Here is a 6,718-nt window from a genome sequence, read left to right as displayed (position 1 = left end):
CTTCAAAACATAATCTCATCGGGCTTGGACGTCAACCTTTGCTCCATTGCCCATGAAGAGACTTATATCTCCTTTCTTGAAATCATTTCTTCTTTTGAACCCCTGCAATGAATTGCAGATATGAGTCCACATCAGGTATCCAATACCCATGTGTTAGAAGAAACAATATTAAGATCAATATGGATCATGAAAGTTTTACCTCAGGTTTGCCCCGCATCACTCTTAGCTTTCAACTCCTTGAGATAGGTCGGACAAATTCTCCTCCAGTGACCTATCTCCCCACAACCAAAGCACGGATCCTCAGCGCTAACCTTTAGCTTCTTGGGTTTGGGTTCCGCCTTTGCCTTTCCCTTGAACCCATTCTTGACTTGTCCCTTACCAACGGCAACCTTTGCCTTGGTTATGGGTGATGCCTCTTCTTCAAGACACCCTCATTGATCGCAAGAACGGGTAAAACCTTTTTACCCATGCCTGCTTCGGCTGTCTTAAGCATTGCGTGAAGCTCACCAATGCTTTTGTCCCATCCGTTCATGTTATAGTTCATAACGAATGTCTCAAACGTTTTAGTTAGGCCGTTCAGGATCAAATCCGTGGCTAACTCTTTTGAGACGGGACAATTAAGTCATTCAAGTCGATCAATGTGGCTTTTCATCTTAAGTACATAAGATGACACAGATTGGGATTCTTCCATATGACATGCATGAAGTGCTCGAACCGTTTTGAAGCGCTCTACCCTAGCCTGAGTAAGGAACATTTCCTTAAGCTGGGTTATCATGTCATATGCCCCATGATTCTCGAAATCCTTTTGGATCTCGGGAATCATCGTTCCCAACATGAGGCAAGAAACTTGCACCGAATCCTTGGTGTATTTCAACCAATCCGCATAGGCATCTAAGTCATTGACATTGGGTTCATCGGGAATAGGGTCATCTAAAATGTAAGACTTCTTCTCTTGCTTGAGAACAATTCTCAAGTTTCGATACCAGTCCATGAAGTTGTTAAAATTTAGACGATCCTTGTCCAGAATTGATCTCAGTGATAGATTATGCACATGAGGGATAAAAGCGTTCTTTTGATTGTTTGCGGCCATCTATTAAGAATTTTAACAAAGCTCAATTTAGTACTTTCGATATCAATAAATTTTAATCGTTAATATCCTTTAATGTCTCCAAGAGAATTATTGATTAAAATCTAGAATCCAACGTTTCATTCAAATAGTAGTAAGGTGACCTTTATCCGACTATCCGAATTAACAAGGTAGTCAACATTTGACAATTGCAACCATTTGCAACTTCTAGTTTCATGGGATTGGTTAAGCATCATATGTTTAGTTGGCATGTTTAATCCCATCAACACCTTTGTATACCATGTGTCGGTGACCCTATTCACATGGGTTCCAAATCAAGTCGTCCTACTTACACACACGTGTGAGTTTACACATACAAGTGGTTAGGTGACCCTCATCCCAAAAGTATTGTAAAATGACCTCAAGATCACAAGTTTTCTTAAATGTGGTTAGGTGACCCTCATCCCACATCAAGCCTACAAGTGACTTAAGTGTCGTATAAAAGGATGGTGTTCAACTTGTTTTATAAAAGGGATTTGAGTTTTCAAAACTCTAGATTGGAAAACTATTTAATGTACCTTCCATTTGCATGCATTAAAATGTATGGTACCTTTGAAAACAATTTTCAAGTTCCTTTTAATAAAACCCATTTTATTATGAAATCATTAATAGTTAATACAACCAATTTCATAACTTAATAATTTCAAAGGAATCACTTTTATGCTAGCTGTCGATTTTAATTGTTAACATCTAAACATTATACAACAATAAAATAAATCAACCACATAAGCATAAAATACAATCATAGGTTCATAACCATAGCCACCTAAAATTAACAACACTTGTTGACCGAAACAATAGTGTCATAAGGTCTCTCCTAAGAGACGAGCATGACACAAGGTATGAGATGGTGAACTCCCACTTGACTCGGTATCCTTATGCTTCAAGCGTTCATTCCTTGTTATGATTCTTCATCTTTAATTTGGGCTTCCACTTGGGCTTTAATCATAATGGTGTTGTAGTTCCATCTTCTTTTGCAAAATATGTCCTAATACATTTTGTCTAATAAAAGAAATACAACTACTCTACTTATTGTTACAAACCATTTGAAAGAATAAATAGATTACAGACCCGAATAAAGAATATTACAATCAAATGAATAATTACAAACGATAATTATTCAATATACACAAGGTCATGGCTAGGTTATGAACATCCACACAAGCAGGTCAACCCTTGACCAAACCGGTCAACCTTTGGCCAGAATGGTTCCCCTTAACCCTATGTTCTCGGCCTAAAACAGAGAACACATAGTTCTCGGCCAGAAGACCAAAGCTTCTGAGTTTTCGGCCCGAAAGTTTTGGTTCACCGAGAACCTATTGTTCTTGGTCAACACCAAGAACTTGTTTTCCGTCAACACCGAGAACTATGGTCCTTGACTATCAGTTCTCGGTCCAACCGAGAACAAGAGTTCTCGTCTAACCGAGAATACTGGTCTTGGGTGATTTCGGACAGACCGAAAACCTTGGTACCCAACCAAGAGTTTTCGGCCAGAGCTGAAAACAACCCAGAATTTGTCCGAACAAGATTTGGTAACCAAATGTCCATTTTTCCATATTTTACCACATGCATGTATGGTACAAACTTGGAAAACAAAAGGGGTAACCAATATGCCTAATGTTCTCGGCCAATATGGTAAAGGATACCATCTAACCCGAGCACTTTAGAACCCATTTTTGAAGTATGTAATCGTATAAGCGGGTCTTAATGCCATTGTTATCAAAGTCCAAAATAACCATTTATTAAGGAAAACACAGCGGAAAATACGTTTTAAATCTTGTTAGCCATTACACATAAAACTGATTGATGTTAAACCCAAAACAGGATCCATATACGATTATGCATGCTATCAAAATACAACCATAGGGTGTTTAACAAACATACCTTCATGTCCAAGAATGAAAGGGATGAATGAGTTGAAAGGCTAGAATCCAAGGAAAGGAATCCTCAATCTTGTATACCCGAAAAGCTCCAACAAACACTTGGTTGCTAGGGTCCTTGACACTCTTGCAATCTCTTGTTCTTGCTCTTGGTTTTTCGGCCGAGAGGTAGAGAGAGATCTTGTGTGTGAGAGTTTTTGATGTATTGATGCAAACAAGAATAAATGAATCTCCCAATGTGTCACACCCTAACCAAAGGCGACGGAACATGCCAGGGTGCAACGTGATTGGACAAATACACAAGACACTATTTAAAGTGACAATATTTGTTCAACTCATTTTATTTCAACAAATCAATAAACAACACCTCGTCCACACAAACAAGTTGAACACAAGTAGCAATTATATTGTTCGTTTTACTAATACTCTAGTAGTCTTGGTAACGTTTTTCGTCAAGTCCTCGAGTCAACAAAAGTCAAACCTGTAACATTTCATAAAATAAAGTTTATCAACACAAAGGTTGGTGAGCTATTCATAAGTTTGAGCATATAGTAATAAAAAGCCACAAAACTTGTATGCAAAACAATAAATAAAAGCAACAACTTGGATAAAATAAATATCGCTAATAGTTTTACGTTAGCGACACCTAGCTATAAGGGGATGCCAAATAGTCTAGGATTTTATTGACAATTGCTAAACAAATTAGCACCACCTAGCTACAAGGGGTTGCCAAGTAGTCTAGGATTTAATAGTTATCGTTAATTGCATTACGTTAACGACACCTTGCCATTAGGGGTTTCCAAATGGTCTAGGATTTATAGTTCCACCATCCAAAAGCGATAAACATATAAGCATATAAGCATAGAACACCAAATCGAGCAATTATTCAAGTAAGGTATACAATCACGTTTGTGGGTTTAAGATTCAAATAATATCCAGAATAATAATAATAATAATAGATTTGTTAATAATAATATTAATAATAACAATAATAATAATCATTAAAAATAATAAGTTTTATACATTTAAATAGTTTTATACTGATTTTATGACTTTTAACAACGATAACACAAAATCGGTTTTAACGTGGGACTCGAACTCGGGTTTAACAAGTCGAATCAACAATCTAAACCCGAAACGAAATATGTTAACAATCATATACCATATTTTATATAACAAATTAAAACCAAACTCGTCCCCACAACGTAAACACCCAAATCCTAAATTTATTTACCTTTTAGAGGTTCACGAGTCGCCGGAGCCGTGCCGGAAAAACGAACCGGAGAGAGAGAGAGAGTGAGAGAGAGTGAGAGATACGAGAAAAGAGAGAGAGAGATACGAGAAAAGAGAGAGAGAGAGAGATACGAGAAAAAGAGAGATAGGGAGATAGAGAGAGAGAGAGAACGAGAGCAGAGAGAGTCCGCGAAAGAGAAAGAGAGGGAGAGGGTGACGTAGAGAGAGAGCTACGGGAGAGAGAGAGAGGCAGAGAGAAAGTAGAGAGGGTTGCGGTGCCGGCGGCCGGATTTCCGGTTGCCGGAAAAACGAAACCGAGGGGAGGGATTGGTGGTGGTGGCTGCGGGTGAGGGTTTGCGAACCAGAGGGGAAGAAGGCTAGTGGTGGTGTTCGCCGGAAGTAGTGGTGCTCGCCGGAAATGGCGCCGGATGAAGTGGCGGTGGCGGCCGAAAATCGGAAGAGAAAAGAGGGGCGGCTAGTGATGATAATGATAAAGATAGGGTTAGGGTTTTGTTTTGTTTATATATATAATACATATTTTCATAACACCCCCTCTAAGTTTCAATTAAGGTTTAAAAGGAGTTTAAAGGTTTCCAAGCTTATAATAACTTTACAAAACTCAGTTTGAACCCCCTAAGTTTTTCTTAACAACACTATATTATGGCCAACATCGATTTATTTAAGGTCGAGGTCTAAAATAATATTATATAATAATTAAATAAGGTTTTTGAATGTTGAGTCGGGCTTACATAATATAAGTTTACAAAACGAGTACAACTCAAGACTCAAATTTGACGAATGTCACACAATGGACTTTCACGTCTTGGAAGTAACACAAAGAGGAGAGAGAGAGAGAGAATGGAGGGGCCGACCCCATGGGGTTTTCCCCTCAAAACTCAAAAACCCAATTTTGCATTAGTTTCCTTATACATATGTATGTTATTTATCAAATAAATAACATCTCTCATAAATTATCCATACAACTTATTTTACACACAAATGCAAATATTTAGAAAACTCATTTTCAAATATATACAAGTGTTGATAATTACTACTTAGATAATATCTATTAACAATTATCATGGCGTTTGTCTAGCTTGTTATTGGGTATGACCCGACTTTGATCAATACGTACTAGCCACATCAACTCTAATATGTGTCTTGGGCAGATCAATTCCAACAATGCCAGCTTACGCCATTTCGGGTGATTGACATACAGGAGTGGCCCCCCCTGTATGTCATCGCATATTATTAGACTCAGTTATGCTTATGGGTACATTCATATGATATGTTTCAGTTTAGTTATTTCAGTTATATAATTTAGATCAGTTATATATTCTCATATATTGTTATATTATTTCAGTTAATTATTATTTGCTTTTGAGCCTTAGATACTCCAAAATCTTTTGTTGGTGATAGCACAAGTAATCATGGAAACCAGGAAAGGTTCAATGTGAAATTGATTGATGATACTGTTTCTGCCTCAATAGCAAGTGGGCAAGTTCCTAACACTGGTGTTGGAAATGGCCAAGAGAGTGAAACATAGGCGTTGGTTTTAAAGTTTTACAGAGTCATATAATGATTTTTTTTGCAAAGGATCTTATTCACACAAGTGTGATACAAGATGATCTTGAGCAGATAGATGCTGATGACTTGGAGGACATAAATTTGAAGTGGCAAGCAGCCATGTTGGCTCTTAGAAGAAAGAGGCTATACAACAGGACTGGTAGGTCACTCATATCAGGGCCTAATGAAAGAATTGGTTTTGATAAGTCAAAAGCCATTTGCTATAACTGTCAACAGCCTGGTCACTTTGCCAGGGAATGTAACATGCCAAGAAATTTTCAGACAAACCAATTCCAAAACCAGCCAAGAAATCAGCAGAACCAAAATCAACAAAACCAGCAAAGAAACTACAATCCCAACAAAAACAACTTCAACATCCACAATCCCAACTTCAACAATCATCAAGCTGTGACACAGAATCAAGGGTTTCAAAGAAACAACAACCAAAACCTTCAAACTGTTCCAAACAACACTGTTCCAACCAACCAAAATCAGATCAGAAATCAAGGAAATGTTGTTGTAACTACACAACATGAGGGTGGTTTTGATTGAAGCAATCATGAAGAAGACATTGCAGATGATATCAAGAAAGAAAATGTGGCATTCATGGCCATAATTGAGAAAGAAGCTGGATCATCATCTCAGGTATACTCTACTCCTACTGTTGATTTAAATGAAATTATCAATGATCTAAAAGTAAAAGTAGGCAAGTTGGAAAGTGAGTGTTTCAAGAAACAAAGTATTATCAATGGGTATGAGGCTAGTGAGATGATTAGTGAAGAAAGGATGAAGAGTCTAGAAGATGACTGTATCAGTAGTTACAGGGCTCAGAAAAGGTTCACAACAGAAATAGAAGGGTTGAAGAAAATGATTATAGAAGAGAAAGTGAAGAACACAAAACTGCAAGTTGACA

Source organism: Bidens hawaiensis, unplaced genomic scaffold (assembly GCF_021521415.1).
Source record: "Bidens hawaiensis isolate Kalapana, Puna unplaced genomic scaffold, B.hawaiensis_p1.1 tig00002265_1, whole genome shotgun sequence".
Classification (NCBI taxonomy): Eukaryota; Viridiplantae; Streptophyta; class Magnoliopsida; order Asterales; family Asteraceae; genus Bidens; species Bidens hawaiensis.
The sequence above is the reverse complement of the archived record's forward strand: the minus strand, read 5'-3'. Positions refer to the sequence as shown.